Raw genomic sequence first — 9,353 nt, 5'->3', positions numbered from 1 at the left:
ATGATTTAATATCCTTCGGCCTTGTTCAGTCACTAAGAGCCTCTTATTCCGCCAGTGTAGGAAAAATATGACTGCTTAATTCTCATAACCATAAATTTCAAGTTAGTGGAATAGTTACCAATCAGAATTCCTTTAGCATCAGCCCTTTCTTACCTTATATATTTTCCTATGCCTTTTCTGAAAATACAAAGGAAATAACTGTAGAAATGTAGTTATGATCGCAGACTGTATAGGGACATAGTGTTCTTTGTCTGGGCCTGAAATCAATAAAATTGGGTCTGAACATGATCAAAATCTGTTTTTTTTAATCTTATTTTCTTTGATTTGTCCACTTCATCTACCTCCTTATTGTAAACATTATATAATTTTGAAGCTACCACCTTTAAATTTGTTTTAGCTAATTCTGTTGGTCTAAAGATAATTCCATTGTAATGCAGACAAGAATAATTGTTATGTGATTCCTAAATGAGGAACTTGGATTATATATTTGAGAAATTACAAGTTAATCAAATGAAGACTATAATTCTCATTGTAGAAAGACATTGTTTTGAAATGCATTTTTCCCCATTTTATGACAAGAAATTTAGAATGACATTAATGCTGTACTGGTATAAAATGTTTTTCCTGTAAAGTCAACTTCATATTTTTGTTGGAAGATGCTGTCTCCTAGGACATTTGCTTCTGAAATAGGTTATTTATCTCAAAGTTTTACATTATTTGAATGAATTGTCAATCACAAAAAGATCAATAATCTCAAATACTTGATAATTTTACCTCAGAACAGTTTATTTTACTTGCAGAATTTTAATGCGAATTTAATTCCAACCATTTTCTTTAACTTACATAGTGTTTCTCTTTTATTGGCCAGGCCACATTAAACTGTGTAGTAAATTATTTTTAGAGAAAAGAATAATTCTTTACTGAATTATAATTAAGTTATTCATTAAGCATCAGACACAAAACACTGGAGTTTTGTCCAACAGCTCCATCATTTAAAAACCAGTAGTGGATTCTATAATTTGATTTTACTTTATAAACTAAAAACCCCAGGGCGCCTGGGTGGCTCAGTGGGTTAAGCTGCTGCCTTCGGCTCAGGTCATGATCTCAGGGTCCTGGGATCGAGTCCCGCGTCGGGCTCTCTGCTCAGCGGGGAGCCTGCTTCCCTCTCTCTCTCTGCCTCTCTGCCTACTTGTGATCTCTCTCTGTCAAATAAATAAATAAAATCTTAAAAAAAAACAAAAAACAAAAAAAAAACAAAAAAAAAAAACCCTAAAAACCCCAAACTGGAATACCAAATCAGAGGTTGAAACAAAATTGTTGTTCATATTTTATTAATAAATTTGCAAAAAAATGTTCTTTTATTAAACAGTTGAATATTATATTTTTCATTTGCCTTTTTTTCCCATCAGGTAATTTTTTTAAGTGTTCAGACTTCAATACTTTTGAGTTATTTTTTTCTGCATTTTCTTTATCACTCAAAAAGGTTTATAGTAGGTTTTGATTTTTGAAGATGGCATAAGGCAAGGTTTAATTTGAAATATTAACAATGAATTTCAGAACACAAAAAAATTTAAAAAATAAAATTAAAATATAAAATATGAAACAGACTATTTTAAATGTTCACAATATTTGGGGAAAGAAGAAAACAAAACTTGTCAATTTTTAAAAAAGAAATCTTGATTCCTATCTAATTTCTGAGTATAAAACAATTATTTTTTAGTTGTCACTACTATTTAGTTTTTTTTATTATTTAGTTGTCACTACTATTTTAGTTGCTTAACCAATGCTAGCTGGCTCTGCTCTCTATTTACTCTCTCCCATACCACTTGGCTAAAACTTGTTTGGCTATTGTCACTCTTGACTTTCAAATTTACCATTCTAGTAACACTATCTTTCTCAATGTTTTGCTGCACTTAACCTGGGGGCATTTTCTATTTCCTCAGTTTCTTTTCTTCCTTGGGCTTCCTCAACCCATATCCTCTCAAGTCTTACAATTCTATGACCACCTTGCTGGGTGTGTCACCTTCGAGTGCCTTTCTGACTTCCAATCTGCCCTTTAATTGTTGAGGGTCACCAGGGTTATTGTTCTGCTCTGCTCTTTTCACATCTACCTGGGGTGTTCCATTCTCCTCGGGGTTTCAGCCTTCATCTCTATAGATGACCACATTCTCTGTCACCCATCTTAGATCTCCTGGAGTTTCACTAATTCCCACAACCAGTGAAGGAATCCCAATGATTCTGTAACTGAATATCCTCCAAGTGATTGCTCTCTGTGCACCCCCAGCTCATAGTTGATACTTTTGTTGACATAACAATAGCCACCTACTCTTCTCTAAAAAAGAGAGCTCAGTCTCATCACCTCTCATTTGCACCATTGCAGTGTTTCCTTCTTGCTCTTTTCTACCTCCAGTCTTGATTCCTGAAATCCAGGCTCCTCCTAGATAGCCTTGCCTGCACTGGCCCACGGTTTCATACAGATGAATTCCAAACGCCTTAGCATGTTTTGGCCTTTCTTCATCTCCATTTTGGAAATTTCCTTCCAAAATACTTTTTCTTGACTCTGTTGCTTGCTTGTGTCATCAATGGTGGATGAAACTGACCACTGACTTCTTTCCCTCTTCTAATTTCCCCCAAATATATCCACCCTTTCCTTATTCACAAGTTCTAAGGTTAGCTGCTGTCCATATTTGAGTAATCAACTCAGACTACTCTTCTCTAAAAAAAGTCTTTCCTAAGCTACTAGATTGGGTTTGCCACTCCTTCTTGGTCCCTCGTATTGCTCTTCACAACTCTTTATTTAACATTAATCACAATTCTACTTTATTTATATAGTAATCTATGTTTTTGCCCCTAAAATTTGAGCTCCCTGAGATCAGGAATGTGGATTTTCAAGTATGCATACTCTTTGCACATACATTATTATATCGCAGTTCCCAGCAGATATTAAATGATCATTTATTATGAATGAATAAATGTTCTACTTTATTCCAACCTACAGACAGATGTCTTTGGTTCTTTCTCTTACTTATATTTAATTAACGTTTTTATTGTTAGAGAACAGCAAATAGTATAAAATTGCCATCATAATTTAAATAACATTCTTTAGGTATATAAAAGTAAGCATGTTTGGGTGCCTGGGTGGCTCAGGGGGTTAAAGCCTCTGCCTTCGGCCCAGGTCATGATCCCAGGGTCCTGGGATGGAGCCCTGCATCGGGCTCTCTGCTCAGCAGGGAGCCTGCTTCCTCCTCTTTCTCTGCCTGCCTCTCTGCCTGCTTGTGATCTCTGTCTGTCAAATAAATAAATAAATAATCTTTAAAAAAAAAAAAAAGTAAGCATGTTATTCTTTTGAGTATTTCTAACAAACTTAGAAAATGGGAGTATTAAAAAGCTACCTAAGCATAAAGGGATTCCTAATGTGCCATACATTTTCTATACATATATTTCAAAGTATAGGATCTTCTAAAAAAAATGCTATAAAGTATAGAGGAGGCCTTTGTCTGACTTGAATGATTTTAACAGAATTTTGATTTTCTTATAGTCATTTAATTTCTGTGACATGAACTTTCCTAATGTTCCATAGCTAATGTAATCTTACCTGGTTTTAGCTGTCATGTGCTTTTAATGAGTAAACTTACAAAATGTATCACAGCTAAGGAATTTTTTTTTTACATTAAAAACAAGCACTCCACTCTTGCTAAGAGCTAGAATGCTGCAAGTGACAATGATAAATGAGAGTGTATTCCTGAAGATGTAATTAATCTGCAACAGGGTCAGAACAGCTCCTTAGGTAAATGAAACTAAATCAGCTGTGTAGTCTATAATTAACTTACAACCGTATTAGTCCAAGTGTAATATTATTCATTATATATGTAAGGTATTATTTTCTCCATATGAAAGTTGTAATTTGCTAAGTAATGATTAACAATTCATCTTAGTACTTTAGTCATATTATCATAATATAATTGTCATATATTTTCATTTAATTCCATTTACCGTTTCTATTTGAAAAGCAGAAGTAAATGTGTATTCTTTATGTCGGGTGTACAGAAATGAATACTTTAAAGATAACGGCTGATTTCTTGTGATGAGTAGATCTTAGTTCTCACTTGTGCTTGATTTGGCAGGTTTATTTTGGATTCTCTGAGAACGTGGAGGTGTATATGATAAATATTACTTCAAAATAGAGGTATAACATTCGGTCTGCATTGAGGACCAGTTAGTAAAAAATATTCCAAGAAATAGCATAAAGAAATCCTGGCCTTTGCAACCTGTATCTAGGTTTTTGTTCCGTACTGATCGTTCTGTATTGAGTATTGATTCTATAACTGGTATGAGCATTCAGGGATTGCTGTGGGTATTAGTTCACCAGGAAAGGAGCTTATTTTTTTTCCATTTTATTTTATTTCTTTTCAGCGTTCCAAAATTCATTGTTTATGTACCACACCCAGTGTTCCATGCAATACATGCCCTCCATAATACCCACCACCAGACTCACCCATCCCCCCACAAAACCCTCAGTTTGTTTCTCAGAGTCCACAGTCTCTCATGGTTTGTCTCCTCCTCTGATTTCCCCCATCTCACTTCTCTCCATCTCTCAATGTCCTCCGTGTTATTCCTTATGCTCCTCAAGTAAGTGAAACCATATGATAATTGACTTTCTCTGCTTGACTTATTTCACTCAGGACAATCTCCTCCAGTGAAAGGAGCTTATTTTATGCAAAGTATGGTGCTTTTCTAGACCTGCCCAAGAACATTTTAGAGAAGTAGAAAAACAAATGAGACTTAGCACAAAAATAAAACATGTTATGGTGAGAACTGCTTGAGAGTCACTTGGCAAAAACTCTGCTCATGCTAGTTTAAGCTGAAATGGGAGTGTATCGACTCACATACCTGCTCTAGTAGTATTTCGGGCTTTAGGCTGGGAATAGAGGCTCGACAACATTATCAGTACCATATTACTTATTCTGTTTGGTTCTGTTGATCTTTCAGTTGATCTTTTCTAGCTGGGTCTAACTTCTATTCAGTTTCTGGATTCAACGTCTCTGGAACCCATTTTTGGGTTTGCTTACTTCAGACTGCTGTCATCAGTGGAAAAAGATCACTTCCTGAAATTCTGGATCAATAGTGCAAAGACACAGTCTTACCCCACACTTTCAGCAGCAAACCCTGAAGAGATGCTTTGATCGACAATGTGTTGGAGGGGCGCCTGGGTGGCTCAGTGGGTTGATCCTCTGACTTTGGCTCAGGTCATGGTCTCAGGGTTCTGGGGTGGAGCCCTGCATCATGCTCTCTGCTCAGCAGGGAGCCTGCTTCCCCCCTCTCTCTGCCTGCCTCTCTGCCTACTTGTGATCTCTCTCTCTGTCAAATAAATAAATAAAAGAAAAGAAAAAGAAAATGTGTTGGACATATACTCAGGACAGGCTACATAATTTGCAGGGCTCCTTGCAAAGTGAAAGTGAAGACTCTTGCTCAGAAGTTAAGAGTTTCTAGAATGTAGCAGTAGAACATTAAGCTTACTGAAAGGCCCTTTTGAGTTAAGAGTGGAGCTCTCTTTGACTAAGCAAGTCCTATGCCCCTGAAGCCAACCCTGCAAGGGACTCATTCCTATGGTAATCATTGTGTTCCAAGCTACTATCACAAAGCAGAAGAGTAGTGCTGATGGTGATGAGTTTATTTCTACTTGAGCCACAAAGAGTAAGTTCTCTGTTGTAAAGAGAGATTTTATGATGAGAAGGGAGAGGAGTATTTGAGAGGCAAGCCAAAAAGATAGCCACCAGAAGTCATTTAAGACCTTGGGAAGTCACTAAAGAAAGAAACTTAAAGATTAATTCAAGTAGAATTTAATTTAAATGGTTGCCGTATACATGCAAATAAATGTTTTTGTTCTTGTATTTCCCAAGTACCTTAATAAATGATATTTCCTGTAAAGAAGCTTGTCATCTAGTGGAAAAGATTTAAGAACTTAAGAAAAAAGTTATTTTTGACTAGTTAGTATTTTTACAGGTAGAGTTATTACATAAAAGGCAGAGTAACAAGTAAAAGTAATAAGAGCATTGGCCAAAATGGGTTAGGTTATGCTGAGGTAAAAGACTCAAGGTTTTAGGGCTTAAAAAAATAAAAAATAAAAAAATAAAAAAATCAAAGGTCTGTTTCTTGGTAATGTGCATTCATTGCAATCCAGAAGGGACTATATTCTGAGTGTGCTAATTCGGGGACTCAGGCTGATAGAACTGGCTCCATCTGGAACATCATTCACTATGGCAGGAAATGAAGGAATGGTGAATTGAGTACTGGATTTAGGGGCTTTAACCCAGAGTTGACACAAATCACTTCTACTTACATTTTGTTACTAAAGGAAGTCTGCAGCCACAGATAACTTCAAGGCAGCAGAAAAATTTGCTTTTTCCATGTATCCATTAGAAGAACCAGAATATTGAGGAACATGTCAAATGCTTTCAGAATGAGCGCTTCTTGTTAGAAAATTTTTGGTTTAATCTCTGCCTAATACCCACTACACTCATGCCCTGATCAAGAAAGCTACCGTCTAGCCCAGCCACTCACATCCAGACTTCAGAGTTCAGACTCTGCCTTACTCATAGTTGTCTTTTCTTCAGAAGGTGAGGAAAATAGTCTACTTCAGTTTTTTGTGTGTCCTCTTTTGAGCTAGAGACCTAGAGTTAAAAATAACAGTGTTCTGCCTTCTTTCTTACCTGATGTATGAGATGGATCGGGAACAGGATAACCAAAATACCTGCTCCCAGAAAGGAAAAGAATGGGAGTCTCGTTGTAGCTCACCTTGGTTTGTAGCAGTTCTTAAAGGTTGCTGAGCATGTAACTGTGAGCGTTCCAACTCCAGAGAGAGGTGATGGAAGCTAACTAAGCCTTACTTTCTGCTTTCTAGAAGCCCCATTGAACATTTGTTCCTAGTTCTTTTGCTCTAGTCTTTATTATCTTCTTTGGCCACAGCTGATATAGGCATTTGTTGGTATGTCTTTTTTGAGAGAGATTTTTTTTTCAGCATACTTTCTGCTCATAGATTTTTGGGGCCTCATGGGTCATCTCAAGTCTTGTCTACTCGCAGTCTGTTGTAGGCCATGCTTTAGGAAGTATATTTCCAGTACATAGTTGGCTTGTTAACTGTTTGATTCTACTCAGTGACATGGTCAAATATCCACATCCACAGTTCCTTTTAATTGAGGATACTTCAGTTATATAAACTTAAAGTGGAGACACTCACCCTTAATCTTTTTTTTTTTTCCCTCCTTGAGTCTTCTTTTACCATTAAAAGAATTTACCATGGACACACACATTAGCTTAACTTTTCTCCAGTGCATCTTAATCTTTCAGACGCTCTAACAATGGAAATGAAGGCCACAAATTTAATCATGTCCTTGTCCTGAGGCAGTTTAATAAATTGAAAGTTTTTAATAATTAGTATCATTTAATATTTTTTCTTTATAAAACCTGAGTTTTAATCTACTTTTGTTTCTCTAAAGCTGTCTCGATTTTATTTTGTACTTTATGGGGCTAAGGAGAAGTTTCTTCCAGCTCCAGCAAATTCTCACTTTCGTTCCTACTACCTCTGACAATACATTCCTCACCATTCACAGTCCTAGACCTAACTGCTGAGCCAATGTCATGTGTTTTCTTTTTTCTTCTTTTTTTGAAGTCACAGCAACATCCTGTCTAAGGTAACAATTTCTGCTGGGATGTGGTTACCAAACCACTCTAAATCTCAGTGAATTAAAGTTTATTTTTCATTCATGCTATGTGTCGAGGATGTGTTGCCAAGTTTCTCTGATCCATATCATCCTCATTCATGGATCCACAATTGGATGTTGTCTCCACAACTTGGAAAGTTGATGGTTGTCTTGGCAGCAGAAAAGCTACATAGTGAATCACACTCTGGCTCTTCAAGGCATCTGACTGACAATGACATGCATCACTTTGGTTCACTTTTTTTTTTTCCCCTAAAGCAAGTTACAAAGCCACTCCTAATCTGAAAGTGCCCAGAGAGAGGAGAACTGAAATATGAAATGAAATTTGGACAAACAGCTGTAATGACTATCCTAGCATGTATGCACAGAGAGAAGTAGAAAGAGCAAATGCAATTTTAGAAAAATCTGATGAGAGAGAAAACATTTCGCAATAGAGGGAAGTTGGAAGGGATGGTGATAGGATAAAATAGTAGCAGGTATAAAGGAAACAGGAGATTTTCAAAAGCTGAATTTAAAAAAAAGTACATATTTTGGCATCGACATGAAGAAGCATCTGATAGTAGAAATGTAAGTGGGAGTGAATGAGAGGGAAAATTGACATTTGGGAACAAGCCTAGAAAGCAGAGAAAGAGAAAGAACTGACTTAACGGGCGAAAAAACACAGCATGCTGGGATTGAAAAGCAAAAATAGATTTCTGGAAGAAAAAACAACACCACTAAGGAATTTAATACCTTGTCCTAAAATAATTTTCCTGTCAAAAAACATCATGTGAAACTTTCTTCATTACTATTATTCATGTGCCAGGATTTTTGATTAGCCAGATTATAAATGTGCCTGATTTAATTTAGATATTCTTTCTTTGAAAAATAATCTGGATTGTTTTTCATTAGAGACAGAAATTTGACTTGCATATTAGCAGTGTTAGAGAACCATGAGAATAAAAGATGTTATTGACATTTCTTAAGCACAAAAATTAGTGAATCTTCAAATATGTTTTAATTACTTTTAAATTCCTGTACTGAAGATTTTTCATTATTTGAATGTTTCTGAAGTTTGGGTTTATTTACTTTGTTCTATGTGTGTATGTCTCTTGATAAATACCTTCAAGGCTGATTTAAACCACTCTTCTTCCTCTGAACATTTGCACATACAAAATCATAGGTTTTTACCCCAGCTTTATTGAGGTATAATTGACCTATAACACTGTATACATTTAAGATGTACAGCATGTTAATTTGGTATGTTTATATATTATAAAAATGATTATCACTATAGTGTTAGCTAACACCTGCACTGCTTCACATAATTACCATTTTTTTTTGTGGTGAGGACATTTAAAATCTACTATCTTTGTGATCTGTATGTATACAATGCAATATTATTAACTATAATCACTATGTTATATATTATATGCTCAGAACTTATTTCATGTTACTGCTGAGAGTGTGTAATCTTAGATGACAGATAACCCCTTCCATTTCATCCACAGCTCCTGGTAACTCATTCTAGCTTCTGTTTCTATGAGCTCAGCTTTTTAGATAACAAATATAAATTACATCATACAGTTTTCGTTTTTCTTGGACTTCTTTCACTTAGCACAATGCCCTCAAGGTCCATCCAAGTTGTCACAAACA

Source organism: Martes martes (assembly GCF_963455335.1).
Source record: "Martes martes genome assembly, chromosome: 11".
Classification (NCBI taxonomy): Eukaryota; Metazoa; Chordata; class Mammalia; order Carnivora; family Mustelidae; genus Martes; species Martes martes.
This window is presented reverse-complemented; position numbering follows the sequence as displayed.